This window comes from Coregonus clupeaformis, chromosome 14 (assembly GCF_020615455.1).
Source record: "Coregonus clupeaformis isolate EN_2021a chromosome 14, ASM2061545v1, whole genome shotgun sequence".
NCBI classification, from domain to species: domain Eukaryota; kingdom Metazoa; phylum Chordata; class Actinopteri; order Salmoniformes; family Salmonidae; genus Coregonus; species Coregonus clupeaformis.
Window position 1 is genome coordinate 767179 of NC_059205.1, and position 23144 is coordinate 790322.

Genomic DNA, 23144 nt, shown 5'->3' on the forward strand with positions numbered 1-23144 from the left:
ATTCCCCTAATTAGTATGTGTATAAGTGTTCCCTCTGTTCCCCTTATCTTTGTGAGTGATTGTATTTGTGAAAGCAAGTAGTTTGGTTGAGCCACTCTTCCATTTGTTATTGCCAAGGTGGAATAGTTCCCTTGTGATAGTTTTGACGCTGGGTGCGTTTTATTTATGTAAACGGAATAAACTCTGGACTTCGGTGTTTTACCTCCTGCGCCTGACTCCTTCATTCACACCTCGTCACAACTAGAGGCTGACAGGCAGAGGAGGAGTGGAAGGAGTGGTGGGAGTGGTCTCAGATGTGTTTATAAGCAGCAACTAAAGCAGCCTGCAGCATTCTACTTTCTGGATTGCTTAAGTGATTGTGTTAAGGTTTTTATTTCCTGTTATTTCACTTTTCAATAGTATAGATGGCTCCAGTGCGTTCTTTAATGCGTTCATGTCCACTTTGCTGTAAGGTTGTGGTTGGCTTCAGTCCGCACCTTAGGTAAGTACACAATGTTAGGAACAATGAGGAGAGGATGCTCCTTTGTAATTGGCAGTCGGGCCGTGTCAATATCAGGCAGGAGCGGTGTCCAGTGACAGGATGCTCCACCCATGTCAGCAGGCTGGACCGGCATATGGACTCCCATACAGAGCTCAACAGAGCACAGAGGAGACGGGCTTTAGAGGAGGTGAAGAGACGGCTGACGATGGAGAGGCTGGCTGTGGGGGTGGCAAAGAAGTCCCTCAGCTTTCAGGCCGAGGCAGACACAGCGCAAGAGGAGCTGCAGCAGGACCAAGTGACAGGTTCAGGGGACCAGACAGAGCAGGCTACAGCGTCCGGATCTAGCTGCAAACGTATCTTCCCGGGCTCTGGTATTAGTAAGTACTGTTTCTTTAAATAGTGGCAAGTGTTTGTGTTTGAAAAGTTTTTTTTTTAAACAGCCTGACTGATTCATGTTGCCTCATGAGACTGTAATTGTCTAAAATGTTATGTTTTTTTGATATATTTGTTTATTGAGGGATTCAGGAAGACCTGTGAGGGCCCCAAACCAAATTATAAGCTAAAAGGAAAATTGTGCCACGCAATTTTTGAATTACATGGCAAAGGATGAGACCTACGAGTCCGCTCTAATTTTCCTGACTAACCATGACAAAATAAGGGGGTAAGCAGAGTTCTTTCTTTTTAGTCACATCAGCATTCATTAACAATGCAGTAATTGATTGTATGATTTGTGTATTTTTTTTAGATGGGTTCAATCCCTTCAAAAGAACAAGGCAATCACCACAGTCAAGCACTACACCTTGACTATCGGTGCCTTTCTTAAATATGCCGAGGAGACCCCTCCACCTGGCTGCCGGCTGACCAAAAACCAATGGAAGGGGATCAACCGGTTGATGAAGGGGATTAACAAGTCCTTGAAACGACCAGTTTCCCTTCACCAGGTAAAGGTGAAAGACAACAAGGAAGTCAAGGTGGTTTTCAGAAAGAGCCTGCTGGAGTGCCAATCTCCAAGATCCCAGAAGTGCTGAGTAAGTTTCTCAATCTGTGATGTCACTATTATTATTATTATTATTAATAATAAGTCATTTAGCAGACGCTTTTATCCAAAGCGACTTAGTCATGTGCGCATACATTTTTACGTATGGGTGGTCCCGGGGATCGAACCCACTACCCTGGCGTTACAAGCACCGTGCTCTACCAATTGAGCTACAGAGGACCTTGGCCTGTCATGGGTCTTGGAACGCCACTGGAGGTTTGTTGAACACTGACGTCAACGAGGGACAGTATGGGCCACTTCTGTTGAGCGGTGGGCTGGTCATTGTTGCTACAGCCCTTCTTAAATGAGTCCATAACACACCTCTAGTTGCAACTGATCATATCATTGGCAAGCAATTTGAGATAAATCCACCCCCCACCCATTTATTTTAGACCCCTTGCACATTGAAGAGATTTGGGGTGGTCATTTACTTTGAAGGATTAACAAATTAATCGTCAATAAAATCTCATTTTCGTATAGTATCTTTATATATATATATATATATATATATATATATATATATATATATATATATATATATATATATATATATATATATATATATATATATACACTGCTCAAAAAAATAAAGGGAACACTTAAACAACACATCCTAGATCTGAATGAATGAAATAATCTTATTAAATACTTTTTTCTTTACATAGTTGAATGTGCTGACAACAAAATCACACAAAAATTATCAATGGAAATCAAATTTATCATCCCATGGAGGTCTGGATTTGGAGTCACCCTCAACATTAAAGTGGAAAACCACACTACAGGCTGATCCAACTTTGATGTAATGTCCTTAAAACAAGTCAAAATGAGGCTCAGTAGTGTGTGTGGCCTCCACGTGCCTGTATGACCTCCCTACAACGCCTGGGCATGCTCCTGATGAGGTGGCAGATGGTCTCCTGAGGGATCTCCTCCCAGACCTGGACTAAAGCATCCGCCAACTCCTGGACAGTCTGTGGTGCAACGTGGCGTTGGTGGATGGAGCGAGACATGATATCCCAGATGTGCTCAATTGGATTCAGGTCTGGGGAACGGCGGGCCAGTCCATAGCATCAATGCCTTCCTCTTGCAGGAACTGCTGACACACTCCAGCCACATGAGGTCTAGCATTGTCTTGCATTAGGAGGAACCCAGGGCCAACCGCACCAGCATATGGTCTCACAAGGGGTGTGAGGATCTCATCTCGGTACCTAATGGCAGTCAGCCTACCTCTGGCGAGCACATGGAGGGCTGTGCGGCCCCCCCAAAGAAATGCCACCCCACACCATGACTGACTGGAGGATGTTGCAGGCAGCAGAACGTTCTCCACGGCGTCTCCAGACTCTGTCACGTCTGTCACGTGCTCAGTGTGAACCTGCTTTCATCTGTGAAGAGCACAGGGCGCCAGTGGCGAATTTGCCAATCTTGGTGTTCTCTGGCAAATGCCAAACGTCCTGCACGGTGTTGGGCTGTAAGCACAACCCCCACCTGTGGACGTCGGGCCCTCATACCACCCTCATGGAGTCTGTTTCTGACCGTTTGAGCAGACACATGCACATTTGTGGCCTGCTGGAGGTCATTTTGCAGGGCTCTGGCAGTGCTCCTCCTGCTCCTCATTGCACAAAGGCGGAGGTAGCGGTCCTGCTGCTGGGTTGTTGCCCTCCTATGGCCTCCTCCACATCTACTGATGTACTGGCCTGTCTCCTGGTAGCGCCTCAATGCTCTGGACACTACGCTGACAGACACAGCAAACCTTCTTGCCACAGCTCGCATTGATGTGCCATCCTGGATGAGCTGCACTACCTGAACCACTTGTGTGGGTTGTAGACTCCGTCTCATGCTACCACTAGAGTGAACGCACCGCCAGCATTCAAAAGTGACCAAAACATCAGCCAGGAAGCATAGGAACTGAGAAGCGGTCTGTGGTCACCACTTCTTTATTGGGGGTGTCTTGCTAATTGCCTATAATTTCCACCTGTTGTCTGTTCCATTTGCACAACAGCATGTGAAATTTATTGTCAATCAGTGTTGCTTCCTAAGTGGACAGTTTGATTTCACAGAAGTGTGATTGACTTGGAGTTACATTGTGTTGTTTAAGTGTTCCCTTAATTTTTTTGAGCAGTGTATGACACTATGACAAGATGAACATTTTCATGGCTGTCTCTTCACATTATAAAAATGTCCATCAGTCCCCAACGTCAATGTCATGCTCCAGTTCATTTGTCTGAGTTGGCACATCTGAGAACAAACCCTGATATTCCAAAAGCAGTGCAACAATGTCACCTTTCTCCCCCGGAGACAAGTGTGCCAAAAAGACATTAAGATTTCCTAGAATCTTTGACTTACTCAGCCGTCCAACCTGCACAGGGTGTATTGGGCTTTCCTTGTACTCGAGGAAAACTATAGTCACCGGTGACAGCAGTGGCCACAGGCAGAACATCACTACCGGTGTCCACCGACTTCGCCGCCCGATCTTAGCGGGTGAAGTATGGTTTCAACATGTTGACATGACACATCCAGGTTTTCCTCCTGCGCTCCGGTGTGGCGATGATATAATCCAGATTACCAATTTCTTTCACTATAGGATAAGGGCCTGAACAGCGAGCTTGCAAAAGTGACCCAAGAACGGGAAACAAAACCAGAACTTGGTCACCCACATTGAAAGTTTCGGCCCTTCCAATCGTACCAAACTTTCATTTTTGTTTGCACCTTTCCCAGATTCTCACTGGCAAACTCACAGGCGCAGTGTAATCTGTATCGAATAGTGCTGTCATGCCTCTCACTCACCTCTCTTGTTGGCTGACGAAAAGTAAATGTGGACAGTTTTTCCAATATCTTCAATATGCACCTCGGAATAGGCCCTTTTCACGATGACGTCATCTAACTTCCGCCTTTCCGCGTAGCAGGTTAACTTCACTTCCGTTCGCCCGTAACCTGAGACTTCTCAACGAAAATACAACTGTTGACCACTAACTAGCAAGCTAGCTACTTGAAGAAATTCCAAAAGGTACGTTTAAGTTAAATTAGTAAAGTTAAGAGTAATAATGTTTACGTATATGCAATGGTTTGTAACTTGCTAACGTTATTGTTAATTCATAATTGTTCACTGCCTTAGTTACTTAAAAGTGGGCTAACGTTAGCTAACAACAACTTAGTACCAGATACCGATAACGTTAAAAGGTAGCGTTACATTGCTGCCTGGCTGTAATGTAACAAGTTTACTTAGCTAGCTATCTAACCCTTTGTTAGGCAGTTAGTTTATTCATGAATGTATAGTAACTCACCTATTCAAATACTGTTGTGCATGATAGCTAGATAAATATTGATTCCTGGTCAAAGCTGAATGTTAATTTAGCTGTTTCTTTTCTCTCGGTGTCTGTATCGCAACAGTATCCCATCCAACACCGAAGCATGGCACAATCTTCGAGAAGATGCTATTGCAGTGTACCATTTTGTTCAAACAACAAACAGAAATTCCCGTATCTGAGTTTTTCACGATTTCCCTGTTGATGGAGAAATACGTGCCCGTTGGGTGAGGGCGATCAGGAGAGATGAGGGACCAAGTTTTAAGATTCTTCGTGGGAGCACCTTTGTTTGCAGTCAGCACTTTCCCCCTGAGGATAGATACACATCGGCCAGTGGACGGATCCGTATTAAACAGGGATCAGTGCCGTCTAGATTCCACTGGAATGATTGGGGTAAGGATAGGTAGACAGCGTTAAACGTAATACTACTGTAATCCAATAATATATTACTTGTACAAAATGTTTAATAATTTAATCCTGATGCAATATAGCTGCTACATTTTGTCATTTTAGGGACTGAAAAGTGATTACCAAAATGTATCATGACAAGCATATGGTTAATTTCACACATATAGGAGGCGGCTCACAAGCTCGGGAGTCAGTTTACCAGCGAGCAAGAAAGCGTCTTGGTGTTGCTGTCCTGGATGATTCTGATCATGAGATGCCTGACAGCACAGAGGGTGCTTTGCCTGCAGTGACAAACGATCACGACTATGCCTGCCGTCCTTCTCCTGGTTAGTATTACAAATAAGAGTAACCATGTATCTGTTTGGCAAAAAAAGTAAAAGTATATGGCAGTTAAGTAAAAATACTATTTTATACTACGATTTGGAGTAACTGGTCTCTCTGTGAAAAGACTTGGCGTTTTAAACCTCATCCATCTTAGAAGCTTCTTCAGTTTTATTTATTGAAAATGGGATGGGATAGATGAGTAATAACTAACCTACCAACATGTATGCTTTTTCTTCCCCTTAAGGTAAACTGGACAGTGCTACTCAAAGAATTCGAGAGTTGGAGCTGCAAGTGTTGTCCCTAGAAATTGAGATCCAGCACCTGACAGTTAAGAAGCAGCATCCACTCCTTTTTAATTTTTGTGTCACAGATGAGGACTATCGCTACTACACACGATTCAGCTCAAAGGAGGTCTTCACCGTGTTTTGGGATTCTGTTTATCCCTCTGCTTCACGGCTTGTATACTGGTCTAAGGCACAGCAAACGGCACATGTGACACCTAGCCCTCACCGAAAACTTCCACTTATTGATGAACTATTTATGTTTCTGTGTCGTGTTGCAGCTGGGCTTCAGGAGAAAACCTTGTCTACCATCTTTGAGGTCAGCCTGTCCACAGTTAGCCGCATCATTTTAACATGGACTAGCTACCTTTACCAGGTTCTTGGCTCACTGCCGGTGTGGATGACAAGAGAGCAGGTGCAGGCCACAATGCCTGATAAGTTCAAGCTCTACTGCCCTCAGGTGAGAGTTATAGTAGACTGCACCGAGATCCGCTGTGAAACACCATCCTCCCTCTCACTACAGTCAGAAACCTTTTCGAGCTACAAAAATCACACCACCTTTAAAGGGCTGATTGGTGTAGCTCCATGTGGTGTTATCACATTTGTATCAAAGCTCTACACAGGCTCCATCTCCGACATGGAAATAACACGGAAATGTCAGATCTTGCATTTACTTCAGCCCGGAGATGAATTAATGGCGGACAAGGGTTTCCTGATCGAGAGGATGTTGTCAGAAGTGGGGGCAACACTCGTCATCCCTCCACTGAAAAAAATCTCCTCAGCTCAGCAGGGAGGACACTCTTAAGACCCAGGCCATCGCCCGGCTGAGGATTTTAGTCGAGAGGGCCATACGGAGGGTGAAGGAGTACCATATCTGGGATGGGCTTGTTCCTCTTTCCACAGTGGGTTCAGTGAATCAGCTGTGGGCCATCTGCTGCCTCATGTCGAACTATCAGGGACCTCTTGACATTAAAGGAGACAAACCAGTCTGATGTTTTTGTCAACTGGAAGTTGTATATTTCCTGAGTAAGCTAGATGGGCAGTAAATAGAATTACTTTTATATTACTGTATTGTATGTACAAAAAAATTTAAATATGAATTAACTTTGTTGGTAATTTAATTGATCTAATGTTATACTGTATGTTTTTGTTAAGGGTAATAACTTTTTCATAGCTATTAATGAACCTAATGTGATATATTGTAAAAATATCCAACTATTAACCATGTTATGTGCTTATGTGTCATGGCACTGATGGAACTATTAAATATATGTTTGCAAGCAACTGCTTCCAATCCTTTTTGATTTTGGTAAGAGCATTTACAACATCGCAATCCTTTTCAAAATTTTTATTTCAATACATAGATATACAGTATATAACACAATGAAGTTCATTTGCAGTTAAAGAAAAACATGTCGACATTTACATCACAATCCTTTTCAAAATGTGTGTTTCAGTACATAGGAGATATACTGGCTCCACAGCTGGCATTCTGACTGCATTCTTGTTTCTGCTTCAATAGCAGCAGACATCTCCTCTGACACAATCAGGCTGTCCAAATGACATTGTTGTATGTAGTTGGGCTCAAAATCAATGGGAAATTTAAAGTTGTAACCTTCAATAGGCAACTGAGGAAACTCACTGGCACCAGGGTGTTTAATAATATCTCTACTTAATTCTAGAGGGCACTGGTAAGAAAGCACAGACCCAAATGGCACAGGGCCAAATTTAGAGTCCACCAAATTAAGGCCCTCAAGCCCGTGCAGCAATTTGCAAATCCCTGGTTGTGGACGGATGTCTTTCAGTTTCTCAGCACTGGCCATGACGTGAGGATCCGGAATAGGCCCTGGCATGAAAGTGAGATATGTCAAGTTTAGATTTAATTAAATGCCACCTTATCTTTTTCACTAAAAAGACAACCACACTCATCCAGTCTCGTACATGCTTCTAATACAAATAAAAAAATATCCACTGAAAGTCTATATAAAAAGTAACAAATAATAATCACTTTTATGTTTGTATTATTTTAGAAATGCACTAAAGTCTTTGTGCTCTAGTACAGGCGGGGGGCTCATTCAGACTCACCATCATAGGCTCGGTACAGTGTGCACTTCACACCAGCTCTGACACTTGTTTTTTTCTTAGCCGCTGGTTTACACACCGCCATATCATTGGTGGCCTCTGGTACAATTCCCTGTGATATAATAATGATGAACAATACATTGTCAAAAGTCAATACAAACTGCAAAGTTCTGCATCAGTGTAACAAATAATGTCTGACCTGTGTCCTAGGCCGGTGCCAGGTCTGCAGTGCGCTGGTGCATGACAGAGGCAATGGCACTGTCTTAAAGCCCATGGTAACATAGTGAGCACTTTGTTAAAGAAGTGCTACTATGTGATTACATAGTGCTTTCCCAGCAGAGCAGGAACATGACATGTGATTGAGTACCACAGGAACCTCTGCAGAGTCTAGTGTAACCTGTTCATAGAGACATAACAATTAGTGCTGTACTTACAAAACATTTTTTCTGCGTTTCATTATAAACTACTGTACACAATTTTCAAAACCCAATTTCTTTTTTTAATTAAGAAAAATTGGCTGTTCTGAAACCTTTGACAAGTAGTGCCAACACTTATCGAAAATTTGAACATTTTGAGTTATCACAGAATCTTTCCCAGTCTTTATTGCCGTCAACAACCCACATCGGTTTGTAAGAATTTCGTTGTGTATTAAGTTTAATGATACAAAATCCATGCAAAAGGCATGGATTTTTTTAGGGTGCGCTATGGCCACACAAAGGGGATGCCGCAGTGAATTTCGAGGCATTATCAAGTGCTTGTCAAATTCTGAATGAGAGACTGATGAGTGTACAGCCTGCACAAAAAAACAAGCAGAGCTCATGCCTTTCAAGCAACTTTTTTCAAATCATCATTAGTCGTATCATGCAGTCTTACAATGTATTAAAAATCAAAACATATAGCCCAATGTTTGTAGAACAACTAAAGTTACATTAACTCTAAATTAAGCATATAAGAGTACCTATTTCTTTGTTATCCCCTCAACACAGAATAGCCGCATGTGCGCACTCCCTCAAATCTATTTTATTCAGCTTTGTTCAATTGTATTTGTCATACTATAAAATAATACCACGGAATTCTAAGCAAATCTTGTCTGCTAAATTAACTAGTGTAGCCCATAGACATTTGGCATAGCCAGATCAGGACCTAACAAGGACAACTCACGAGTATGCTATTCTGTACTTCTGAAATAGACTACATTTTCTTCATATCATGCTTCTTTAGACCTGTCTAAAATAAATTAATGGATTTATTGTGAAGGTGTAGGCTATATTACATGGCTTTATTAGACTTTTTTAAATGTAGATGTCCCAAATATCTGCATCAGTGGCTTGTAGGCTATGTGTGGAAGCCAGGAGATGCTAAATGTGTTTGTTAATTAACGGTCAATTGTCGTGAGACCGACAGTTATTTATTTGACAATCACCTGCTGATGAAATTTCATGACTGCCACAGCCCTAGGCTCGGAGCCGAAAAACGGTTTCGAGAGCCGCAGGTCTGGACGAGATTTCACTTTGCTCCCGATGGTGTAGAGCAAAACACAGTAGATCTCCGTTGGTGGGATGTGTTAATACAGGAAAGTGGTCCAAGGTAGTATCCTCAATAGCTACTGCAGATGAGCCCAATCTCGTAGAGCACCCTGGATTTTCCCCACGGTTCATTTAGAATTGTCGCATTAAAAACAGCACGCAGACTTGAAGTCTCTGTAGCCAGAGCGAGACGTTCTCTTAGAACCCTATTCTCCTCTAGTAGCTCAATGATCCGCTCCTTTGAGGCACGGAGCGCTGTTTGCATTTATCACAAGTACAGTTGAAGTCGTAAGTTTACATACACTAAGTTGACTGTGCCTTTAAACAGCTTGGAAAATGGCTTTAGAAGCTTCTGAAAGGCTAATTGTCATAATTTGAGTCAATTGGAGGTGTACCTGTGGATGTATTTCAAGGCCTACCTTCAAACTCAGTGCCTCTTTGCTTGACATCATGGGAAAATCAAAATAAATCAGCCAAGACCTCAGAAAAAAAAATGGTAGACCTCCACAAGTCTGGTTCATCCTTGGGAACAATTTCCAAACGCCTGAAGGTACCACATCCATCTGTACAAACAATAGTACACAAGTATAAACACGCAGCCGTCATACCGCTCAGATGAACGTACTTTGGTGCGAAAAGTGCAAATCAATCCCAGAACAACAGCAAAGGACCTTGTGAAGATGCTGGAGGAAACAGGTACAAAAGTATCTATATCCACAGTAAAACGAGTCCTATATCGACATAACCTGAAAGGCTGCTCAGCAAGGAAGAAGCCACTGCTCCAAAACCGCCATAAAAAATACAGACTACGGTTTGCAACTGCACATGGGGACAAAGATCGTACTTTTTGGAGAAATGTCCTCTGGTCTGATGAAACAAAAATAGAACTGTTTGGCCATAATGACCATCGTTATGTTTGGAGGAAAAAGGGGGTATCTTGCAAGCCGAAGAACACCATCCCAACTGTGAAGCACGGGGGTGGCAGCATCATGCTGTGGGGGTGCTTTGCTGCAGGAGGGACTGGTGCACTTCACAAAAAGATGGCATCATGAGGAAGGAAAAGTATGTGGATATATTCAAGCAACATCTCAAGACATCAGTCAGGAAGTTAGCTTGGTCGCAAATGGGTCTTCCAAATGGACAATGACCCCAAGCATACAGTGGGGGAAAAAAGTATTTAGTCAGCCACCAATTGTGCAAGTTCTCCCACTTAAAAAGATGAGAGAGGCCTGTAATTTTCATCATAGGTACACGTCAACTATGACAGACAAAATGAGATTTTTTTTTCCAGAAAATCACATTGTAGGATTTTTTATGAATTTATTTGCAAATTATGGTGGAAAATAAGTATTTGGTCAATAACAAAAGTTTCTCAATACTTTGTTATATACCCTTTGTTGGCAATGACACAGGTCAAACGTTTTCTGTAAGTCTTCACAAGGTTTTCACATACTGTTGCTGGTATTTTGGCCCATTCCTCCATGCAGATCTCCTCTAGAGCAGTGATGTTTTGGGGCTGTCGCTGGGCAACACGGACTTTCAACTCCCTCCAAAGATTTTCTATGGGGTTGAGATCTGGAGACTGGCTAGGCCACTCCAGGACCTTGAAATGCTTCTTACGAAGCCACTCCTTCGTTGCCCGGGCGGTGTGTTTGGGATCATTGTCATGCTGAAAGACCCAGCCATGTTTCATCTTCAATGCCCTTGCTGATGGAAGGAGGTTTTCACTCAAAATCTCACGATACCTGGTCCCTTTGCAGAAAAACAGCCCCAAAGCATGATGTTTCCACCCCCATGCTTCACAGTAGGTATGGTGTTCTTTGGATGCAACTCAGCATTCTTTGTCCTCCAAACACGACGAGTTGAGTTTTTACCAAAAAGTTCTATTTTGGTTTCATCTGACCATATGACATTCTCCCAATCCTCTTCTGGATCATCCAAATGCACTCTTGCAAACTTCAGACGGGCCTGGACATGTACTGGCTTAAGCAGGGGGACACGTCTGGCACTGCAGGATTTGAGTCCCTGGCGGCGTAGTGTGTTACTGATGGTAGGCTTTGTTACTTTGGTCCCAGCTCTCTGCAGGTCATTCACTAGGTCCCCCCGTGTGGTTCTGGGATTTTTGCTCACCGTTCTTGTGATCATTTTGACCCCACGGGGTGAGATCTTGCGTGGAGCCCCAGATCGAGGGAGATTATCAGTGGTCTTGTATGTCTTCCATTTCCTAATAATTGCTTCCACAGTTGATTTCTTCAAACCAAGCTGCTTACCTATTGCAGATTCAGTCTTCCCAGCCTGGTGCAGGTCTACAATTTTGTTTCTGGTGTCCTTTGACAGCTCTTTGGTCTTGGCCATAGTGGAGTTTGGAGTGTGACTGTTTGAGGTTGTGGACAGGTGTCTTTTATACTGATAACAAGTTCAAACAGGTGCCATTAATACAGGTAACGAGTGGAGGACAGAGGAGCCTCTTAAAGAAGAAATTACAGGTCTGTGAGAGCCAGAAATCTTGCTTGTTTGTAGGTGACCAAATACTTATTTTCTACCATAATTTGCAAATAAATTCATTAAAAATCCTACAATGTGATTTTCTGGATTGTCTGTCATAGTTGACGTGTACCTATGATGAAAATAACAGGCCTCTCTCATCTTTTTAAGTGGGAGAACTTGCACAATTGGTGGCTGACTAAATACTTTTTTCCCCCACTGTAATTGGTTAAATAAAGTCCACCTGTGTGCAATCGAAGTGTCACATGATCTCAGTATATATACACATGTTCTGAAAGGCCCCAGAGTCTGCAACACCACTAAGCAAGGGGCACCACCAAGCAAGCGGCACCATGAAGACCAAGGAGCTCTCCAAACAGGTCAGGGACAAAGTTGTGGAGAAGTACAGATCAGGGTTGGGTTATAAAAAAATATCAGAAACGTTCAACATCCCACGGCACCATTAAATCCATTATTAAAAAATGGAAAGAAAATGGCACCACAACAAACCTTCCAAGAGAGGGCCGCCCACCAAATCTCACGGACCAGGCAAGGAGGGCATTAATCAGAGAGGCAACAAAGAGACCAAAGATTACCCTGAAGGAGCTACAAAGCTCCACAGCGGATATTGGAGTATCTGTCCATAGGACCACTTTCAGCCGTACACTCCACAGAGCTGGGCTTTACGGAAGAGTGGCTAGAAAAAAGCCATTGCTTAAAGAAAAAAATAAGCAAACACATTTGGTGTTCGCCAAAAGGCATGTGGGAGACTCCCCAAACATATGGAAGAAGGTATTCTGGTCAGATGAGACTAAAATTGAGCTTTTTGGCCATCAAGGAAAACGCTATGTCTAGCGCAAACCCAAAAACTCTCATCACCCCGAGAACACCATCTGCAGAGACTGGGAAACTGGTCAGAATTTAAGGAATGAGGGAAAATACAGGGAAATTATTGAGGGAAATCTGTTTCAGTCTTCCAGAGATTTGAGACTGGGACGGAGGTTCACCTTCTAGCAGGACAATGACCCTAAGCGTACTGCTAAAGCAACACTTGAATGGTTTAAGGGGAAACATTTAAATGTCTTGGAATGGCTTAGTCAAAGCCCAGACCTCAATCCAATTGAGAATCTGTGGTATGACTTAAAAATTGCTGTACACCAGCAGAACCCATCCAACTTGAAGGAGCTGGAGCAGTTTTGCCTTGAAGAATGGGCAAAAATCCCAGTGGCTAGATATGCCAAGCTTATAGAGACATACACCAAGAGACTTGCAGCTATAATTGCTGCAAAAGGTGGCTCTACAATGTATTGACTTTGGGGGGGTGAATAGTTATGCACGCTCAAGTTCTGTTTTTTTTGTCTTATTTCTTGTTTGTTTCACAGTAAAAAATATTTTGCATCTTCAAAGTGGTAGGCATGTTGTGTAAATCAAATGATACAAACCCCCCAAAAATCCATTTTAATTCCAGGTTGTAAGGCAACAAAATAGGAAAAATGCCAATGGGGGGGTGAATACTTTCGCAAGCCACTGTAAGTGGCTAAAGGCATGAAATGATAAACATACCATGCACAAAGTGAAGGAATGTATTCTTCGTCCAAGCTGCTGTCCCCAGAATCTTCAAACTCGTCAGACTCCTCTTCATCAGAATCTTAATTCACCTGTGATTCCTTTGAGGGACTCCAGGTCTCATCAGCACTACTCTCATCAGCACCAATTTCATAATCCCAATCGATGCTATCACAAATAAGACAAATAATAATATAATGGTAAAATTGTAAATGCAAACAACACATCACAAATACTAAGAACAATCTTCCACACTATTCATTAGGTCAATGACCTCATCTTCATTTACTTCTATGGTCTCTTCGGAGATGCTCATATTCATCAGGCTAAATAGAAGTGATAGAACATAAAAAATAAATGTACTGAATAAAATCTGTACAACATTGGCAATACACATATAGGGTGATAATGTCAGGGATTAGTTTTGGCCTTCTGTTGCCTCCATGGTGCTCCTATCTAGCTCAACCACTCCAGGCTTGTAATGATGTCATGTCATAGTATTGTGAGGACAGAGGTAGAGTTATGAGATAAGTGGTTTGGGGCCATGAAGTCTACATTCCTTATGTCAAGGTAGATTAGTGATGTTTAGGATAGCATGAGTGATGGGCAGGATAGTGATTTGGGGTAAGGGTGATGAACATCAAAGACAGGGAGTGCCCACGGAGACTTACCAGATGTATGCCAGGAAGAGGGGAATAGAAGGTATATAAGGTAGAGTGTTTCCTTTGTTCAAGTTAGTTCGTAACACCAAGGGGGCAAAGCTCTGGTCATTGTTGTTACGAACCCGGTACCGATCATTAAACATTTGCATTAACTGTCTACAAAGTGTCTAAGTATATCCTTGCATCCTTGATTCTTTGATACCCGAGAAACTCATCATAACAGATTGGCGTCTTCACGAACAGGATGCAGTCTACAGCTCAACTAACAGGTAAGCAGACTTTCATTCTATTATTATGTTAAAATCTGCTTATCTGTGGTAAAGCTGAACTGTAACTAACTTTAAAATTCAATATTTTAAAGGGGGACGATGAGTGGTGTTGAATTATGTAAAGGGATGTAAGGAGGAATATTAAATTGCATAATGACATGATGCTGTGATTAACAGTCATTAGCATAAATTGGTAAAGAGAGACTGATGTGTTGTATCATTATGGGAGTAAATTAGTTTATGAGACTCTGATGTGTTGTATCATTATGGGAGTAAATTAGTTTATGAGACTCTGATGTGTTGTATCATCATAGGAGTAAAATAGATGAAGCTCTGATGTGTTGTATCATCATAGGAGTAAAATAGGTAAAGAGAGAAATAGGTTACTGACCTTTTTGATGTGGTAAAAAACATCATTAAATAAGAAGATAATTAGACAAATGAATTACTCAAAATGACCAGGAGAGGGAGCCAATGACAAGGAACATATTTAATCATAGCACCAAAATGACATTTAAAGGCGAACTACATTTTAAAAAACATTATCAGAAGTGGATATTTGAAGCAAGTGTTTAATTACTAACATTGCATGTTACTAACATTGCATGAGATAATAATAGTGATAGGTAAGCATAGAGGTGGTAATGAATATCCTCAGGAGAGTAGTTATAAGGGGTAAAAAGAGCCTGATGTTATTGTAGAAAGTAGTGGAAAAGTCTGTGTTTTCTGGGACAGGCATGGCAGTGTCCTTGGAAATTACAGTATGTTTTTTTGGTTCACGTGAGAGACTTGCAAAGAAACACTTGAAAGATTTTTTTTTAAGGCTATTTTCTTGTCATTGTGTAGTTATTATGTAACAAAGGTTAAGACTACAAACCATTGTAGTTGGGCTACTTGTGGGACTTATTGTCTTTTCGAAAGGCATCGGTTCCAGGGTACTGACTAAAATCTGGGTTTTGGAGTGTAATTCACATGATGGTGTGTGGGCTTGAATGGATACTACAAAGTATTGTGTTTGGTGATGTTGAATGGAAGGTTTGTAGCGTGGTGCGTGGTTTAAATAGAAAGACGCACTTATTTAACAAAAATAGCGAGACGATTGAGTGGTAGTAATTTTTTTGGCCGTTGACTAATGGGTTTGCTAGATAAGTGATTGAGAATGGTGGTGTAATGTTTATAAATAAATTGGATATTGATTATATGGATATGCATTCAATATATGATGGTAAACTACAGCAAGTGTTCGATATTACTTGTAGCCTACTTAGAAAGGATAGTTACATGCATCTGCTATATTATGATAATGGAGGAGTGTTGTTTTCAGATGAGAAGTGGCTATGATTTTAGTTGATTACAAGAGAAATAGGATATAGTTTACGACGCATGGAGAAGTGAATGTCTTATATCGTCATAGATAAACTGAACCAAACATGACGTTACTACGGCAATTTAGGATGGTTAATGTTGTTAAGTTCGTTTTTAAACCCTATGATAGAGGTAAATGCATAACGCTGTTTGAAAGTGTGTTTTATTAGGTCTGCTAGTAAAAATGGAAGAATTTCCATTTTTGTCTGCGGGTGTTAGCAACTGGGTCTGGCTGAAACGTGAGAAGGCTGTAAGGGACATTATGGGTTAAATTAGGAGTACAGGGATCTGTGGTTGCTGTGGAGAAGGAAGTCATAGGGGGTTGAATGTTTGGTGTGAAAGGGCTAGCTAGTTAGTGGCGCGTACTGGTGACGTCACTTGCTATGCGACATGGAAGTGGTTATTTACATTTACGTCATTTGGTGGACGCTCTTGTCCGGAGCGAATTGCAGTTGGTGAGTGCATGCATTATTTTTTCATGCTGGCCTCAGTGGGAATCGAACACACAGCCCTGGCGTTGCAAGCGCAATGCTATACCAAATGAGCTACACGGGGTCTTGCTTCGAAAGGAACGCAGATTTTGTATGGTGTTTCGATGGTAAATGTTGTCAATATGTGTAGAGGGTCCCTGGTTCGAGCTCAGGAAGGGACAGAAAGCAAATATTTTACATTGATGCTGTTGACGTGAATTACTGGTTTCATTGATAACATTATAGGAAAGATGTTGTCCTACCAATCCATGTCGGATAGGATAACATAGTAATTAAAATTGCATATCGGTGAATGGATGTTTTATTTGTTTTGACTAACTTTAAATCAATTTGTCATCTGTTGAGGTAACGTTATATTCAAAGGTAGAGATAGAGAATAATAGATATTGTAGAGGGTTTACAGAGAAGTAAGTTCTTTGGGTGATGAGACATGTTGAATTAATGTTGAATTGAATTGTTTGAAGATGATATGTAGGAAGCATTGGGATGATATGAAGAACATGTCTAGATAGGTTAATGTGGAACGTTATTTGATCATTGGTAATTATTATATTTTACATTATATAGTTTGTTTAAACAACAGTGAGTTATGCAGACAGTTCATTGATTCTAAAAACGATAGTCTGTTTATGGTACGTTGAACAATGGGATAGTTTTTACTATTAGGATGATGGATTAAGTATACATTTTTGTAAGTTATTAAGTTATTAAACAATAGGTTTATATTTTATAACATCAATACAACAGGTTGCAAGGATTAAATTGATAGAAAGGGGTTATAGGTTTATATTAGAAGGTGTAGTGAACTTAATGAAACGTGTTATTATCTAGTGTCTTCTAAGTGTTTTTTTTTTAAAGTCTTGTAGTATTATGTTAGGGGTAAAGTAGGAGACAACGTATCAAACAATTTTTAAATCGATGCCGGGGATAAGATATCTAGTCTTACTTAGGAGGAGTACGTGGTTGTACTGGATAATGTATGAAATGTGACATTTAGAGGGAAGTTAGGAACAATAAAAGGGGAAACTGATATTTCCTAGGTTGTTGATACAGTAAACGATAATGGATTAGTTGATATGGGATCAAAAGGAGCAGATGTAGGGGTTCAATAATCATGGTGAGATTTAAAGAGGATATGATCTGAAGGGTAATCAATTCAACATAATCATTGTAAACTCAGAGGAATTTTGAGTGGTTTACGTTTTTTGAGAGGTTTTATATAATCTTTTTATGGAGTAGTTATGAGGAGTTAGATTGATACAAATGATTATTGATGAGATAGGATTGTGGATATATGTAGCAGGTTTTGTGTGTAATTACTATCTTTGGATTGTTGATTATATGTTAACGACATGTATACTTTCTATTCCAGGAGAAAGGGGATTTCTTTATCTCACTGGAATATTTCCCAGGGCTAGGGTGGACTAGTTAGTAAAATTAAGTAGTCTTATTTTTAGGTTGTCATAGGGAGCTACCAAATTAAATAAGGCCTGGCCATATTTATAATTTTTTTTTTTTTTACAAATGGGTTTTTCAAATAAAAACACAACACACTGTCACGATCGTCGGAAGGAGCGGACCAATACGCAGCGCGTGGAGTGAACATGATGACTTTATTTATAAAGCAACCACGTAAAAACAACAAAAGACGATAGTGACAGAATAACCCACCATAAAGGAACCAAGCAGCGCGTCCAGGAACAAAGGGTCTGGACATGGAAGGAACTGGTGGAAGGTAAAGGGTCCTGGACTTGGGAGGAGATCCTCGATGGGATGGATCGCCGTCCTTGGAGCGAGACGGTGGAGAGGCGACGGCGAGAGGAGCAACGGCATCAGCAGGGCCATCATCGTCGGAAGGACGAGAGGCAACCCCAAGAAATTTTTGGGGGGGGGCACATGGCTTGGGCGACGGAGCAGCAGGAGGCTGCCACAAGGCAGAGTCAGAGGGCTGCCAGGTTAAGGGGGCTGACGGAGGCAGAGAAGGGACGGATTCAGTGGGCTACCAGGTCAAGGGGGCAACTGGGTAAAGCAGGGAAGGAAAGTGTTGAGGCACGGCGTGAGGTACTGGGGGTGTGTAACCAGTTCGGTCCGGCCCGTTCCTAGTCCCGTGGTGCAGCCAGTAGTGTGTGTTCCCGTGCACGGTACGGCCTGTTCCGGTCCCTCGCACTAAGGATACGGTGCGCGTCGCCAGCCCAGCCCGGCCTGTTCCTACTCCTCGCACCAGGGATACGGTGCGCTTCGCCAACCCGGCCCGGCCTGTTCCGGCCACTCGCACCAGGGATACGGTGCGCGTCGCCAGCCCAGCCCGGCCTGTTCCTACTCCTCGCACCAGGGATACGGTGCGCTCGCCAACCCGGCCCGGCCTGTTCCGGCCACTCGCACCAGGGATACGGTGCGCGTCGCCAGCCCAGCCCGGCCTGTTCCTACTCCACGCACCAGGGATACGGTGCGCTTCGCCAGCCCCGCCCGGCCTGTTCCTGCTCTCCGCACTAGGCGTTATGGGAGTCCCCAGGGTCCAGCATGCCCTGTTCCGGCTCCCCGCACTAGGCGTTATGGGAGACCCCAGGGTCCAGCATGCCCTGTTCCGGCTCCCCGCACTAGGCGTTATGGGAGTCCCCAGGGTCCAGCATGCCCTGTTCCGGCTCCCCGCACTAGGCGTTATGGGAGACCCCAGGGTCCAGCATGCCCTGTTCGGCTCCCCGCACTAGGCGTTATGGGAGTCCCCAGGGTCCAGCATGCCCTGTTCCGGCTCCCCGCACTAGGCGTTATGGGAGTCCCCAGGGTCCAGCATGCCCTGTTCCGGCTCCCCGCACTAGGCGTCATGTGCGTTCCCAGGGTCCAGCAAGCCCTGTTGCTTCTCTCCGCACTAGCCCTGAGATGCGTGTCCTCAGCCCGGTACCTCCTGTTCCGGCACCACGCACCAGGCCTACGATGCGCCTCAGACGGCCAGAGTCTGCCGTCTGCCCAACGGGGCCTGAACTGTCCGTCTGCCCAACGCCCGTCTGAACTGTCCATCTGCCCAACGCCGTCTGAACTGCCCGTCTGCCCAACGGGGCCTGAACTGTCCGTCTGCCCAACGCCGTCCTGAACTGCCCGTCTGCCCAACGCCGTCAGAGCCTTCCGCCAGACAGGATCTGCCAGAGCCTTCTGCCAGACAGGATCAGCCAGAGCCTTCCGCCAGACAGGATCAGCCAGAGCCTTCCGCCCAGACAGGATCAGCCAGAGCCTTCTGCCAGACAGGATCAGCCAGAGCCTTCTGCCAGACAGGATCAGCCAGAGCCTTCTGCCAGACAGGATCAGCCAGAGCCTTCTGCCAGACAGGATCAGCCAGAGCCTTCTGCCAGACAGGATCAGCCAGAGCCTTCTGCCAGACAGGATCAGCCAGAGCCTTCTGCCAGACAGGATCAGCCAGAGCCTTCCGCCAGCCAGGATCCGCCAGAGCCGTCCAGCCAGGATCCGCCTGAGCCAGCCAGCCAGGATCTGCCCCTCAGTCCGGTGCTGCCCTTTAGTCAGGTGCTGCCCCTTAGCCCGGTGCTGCCCCTTGGTCCGGTGCTGCCCCTTAGTCCGGTGCTGCCACTTAGTCCGGTGCTGCCCCTTAGTCAGGTGCTGTCCCTTAGTCCGGTACTGCCTACTAAGCAGTTTGTGACTGTGGTGGGGTGGGGATCACGACCGGGGCCAGAGCCACCACCGTGGACAGACGCCCACCCAGACCCTCCCCTAGAGCGTATGCTGGTGCGCCCGGAGTGCGCACCTTTAGGGGGGGGTACTGTGACACTCTGGCTCTAGGACTTTTGTATGTGAGCTAGAGTGTATGTTGTTTTGTTGGGGATTTGGGTGTTTTTCTATGTTGGTAGTTCTGTCGGGTGTATTTCTATGTTTGCAGGTCTGTGGGTTATTGTTCCAAGTTCAGTGTATTGTTACGTTAGGACTTCACTATCGTCTTTTGTTGTTTTTACGTGGTTGCTTTATAAATAAAGTCATCATGTTCACTCCACGCGCTGCGTATTGGTCCGCTCCTTCCGACGATCGTGACACACACCTAGTATGATGTTTATAAAGGGTGAGTGTTAGGAGTTTCAACAAGTCAAAGGTGATATGTCTTAAAGGAGCACACACAGAGAATTTTATGAAGTTTTAATTTTTTGACTGAGTTTTGGGTATACATGATTTCTTATGAGAATAACTGTCATGAGGATTTAATGTACATTTGGGATACATAACATTTATGAAAGGTTTTGAATGTTGGTAATGTTTAGTATACTATTGGATGGAACAATTCATTGAATGATTTCAATGACCTCTGCAATCTCTCCTGGCTTTATAGTGTGACTTGATCACCCACACTGTAAATCCTGGATAATTGTGAAGTTTATAATTTGGTAATAATATATATGAATCGAACCATAAAATAACTAAAGAGAGAGGGAGCTATCCTGAATGAGGGATACCTGTTGCTCGTTAATTGTACTAATCTTGGATTACTTTTACGGGATAGAAGTAAGTTGAGGTATTATCAAATGTTGTCATTTTAATTTTATTTTATTATTATTTAATAAACAAATGTTGGTGTTTTTGTTTTTGAAAGCATGAATCACGTTGTGACTCATGTGTTCAAAAGAGGGGGTAGTAATAATGGTAAGAGGATTTATTGGTACATTTGCATATTGTATTAAGGATATGAGCAGTAGTAAATAATGTGTTATGGGATAGATTAAATGTTTTAGGGGAAAATGTATTTGTGGTATAAGGCAGAATTTAGAGGAGGCCTTTTTATGACATGAGTGGACTGCAACAAGCTGCAAGACTGTGCACTTCCTAATCTAAAAGGCTTATCAGGACTGATAAGAAGAAAGGATGAAGTAGCATGCTGTGTCTCAACTAACAATGTTATCCAGACTTTCTTTCGAAAAGGTGAAGGCTTCTCTGCCAGACCTACCAGGAGAATCTGGACATTTTCTGCAACTTGGAGACTATGTGGTGGTAAAGGATTAATGAAGTCATTGATGGACAACACCCAAGTGGGAAGGTTAGTAATAGGTGTTGATGGCTACCTTGATGGAGGGCCAAGTAAGAGAGAGAGATTCCTAGATCTATATGTACCGTTGTAGGACTTTTCTAACGCAGAGGAGGAAGATGGCACCGCTTCGGCGGAGCATTGTTTTGTTTTGTCTGTGTGTTTTTGGAAGCAGAGACTATTGGTACGCTGATAGAAGGACACAGTCCACAGAGAGAGGGTGATAAATGGAGAAGGACTCTGCATGATCATAGAACTAGTGAAGGAAGAAGGTTCATGCATCATCACACCATCTACACCAACAGAGGTATAGATAGAGGGGAGATTTAACAGGTATCATGTCAACCAATGCAACAGATGGCTACGAGGAAACTGACGATCTAGAGATGAGGATACTGTTGATGACAATTAGCAGGTGATAGAGGACGATGTTTGAGGAATGAAAATGATGAGATGTGGGTTATGGCTGAGTACCTCAGTGGAGGAACAGAGCTATAGACCTCCAATAATTTCAAGATTTTCCAGATTTTCAGGAATCAACTGTCTGTCATTCCATTCGGTTATATGTATTTAAAGGGTTTATCTAATAGAAATTGGGAAGTATATTAGAAATTGTTATTAGGAATAATTGTTAAAACATAATAATTTGTCATATGGTGAATGTTTGTATGGATTTATTGGTTTAGAAATTAAATCAATTAAACTGTTGTGTTTTTGTCTTCTAGTGAGGTAAATACAGATGGTGTTTTGATGCATATTAGGGATAATTTGGCCTAGCATGGTGTGAACCTAAATAAATAAAAGTAACGAATTATGAACCGGCTGAAGATGAATATCAGAGGCGTTACGTTTTTGTAAAATACAATTTCCACACGCAACTGGTCTACAACAACCAATCGAAGATATCAAAGGATTTTTTCTCATGTTTTATATATCGAAGGAGTGCGAAAGGAGTTCACCATTGAGTGAGAATGGAGAAAGATCTGTTCAAATACATGTTGTTGGTAATAATGGTTGGCAAATGGAGAAGTCAATGAGGTTGTGGAGTTGGCGGTGAATAGAATGAGACATTGTAGTTGTGACATTGTTAATGGGCAAGTCATTTTTGAACTATGAAGATGTCTGAAGAACATAATGAAGAGACGCCAGAAGATTTAAGTGCCGGTGGAGAAAAAGGGGTTGCTTAGCTGTATTGATGATAAAATTGGGTTTATATAAATTTGCTAATTTGGGTAGTAGGTATATACACTGGTAAATTAATAGTATTAAGAATGCATTGAGATAATGATCTGTATTTATTATCAGGATGAGGAAGGTCATAATTGAATTATGAATGTTTTTATAATGTATGTTAATATAAGTATACATTCTGAAAGTTGTAATGGGTGATTTAAATTGAGGGTTTTAATTTTCAGTGATAAGGATAAAGTGAATAAGGATTGTCATTTTAAATTTGGTTGGTGATAAGTTATAAGTTAAGGTGAGGATTGTGAATGAAATCATGAATATGTTGATTAATTGGGTTAATGTATTAGCATATTAGTCATTATATACATTTGGAGTATTGGGTGATATTGATATGGATGTTTAGAGTGGTAAATATCTATGTTGATAGGCAAGTACTTAATTGGTTATTATCATGGGGTTATGATATTTTCATATGATCTGAATTTGGTTGAATTATTAAAGCAGGAATAGTTTAGGGATGTGATGATTTAACAGGGAGCGATAATAGAGTGTTATAATGTGTATGTTTTATTTGAGGTATATTAGGAGGACAAAGTCGGAGTTTAACATTTGTATATTTTAACAATCATGGGTTGTAAGCAATTGGGTTTGAGATGTTAATCATTAGA

At 42.5% G+C, this 23144-nt stretch overlaps 1 long non-coding RNA gene across 2 annotated transcripts; it reads left to right on the forward strand.

Moving 5' to 3' along the window:
* The first annotated feature begins 320 nt into the window (after positions 1–320).
* On the forward strand, positions 321–4444 carry LOC121580591. Of its 2 annotated transcripts, XR_006003102.2 has the most exons (4): positions 321–858; positions 999–1142; positions 1227–1509; positions 4415–4444. It is a non-coding gene; the product is annotated as an uncharacterized LOC121580591 (long non-coding RNA). The 2 variants fall into 2 exon arrangements; XR_006003101.2 differs by having other exon boundaries at positions 321–1142.
* Positions 4445–23144: the final 18700 nt, after the last annotated feature.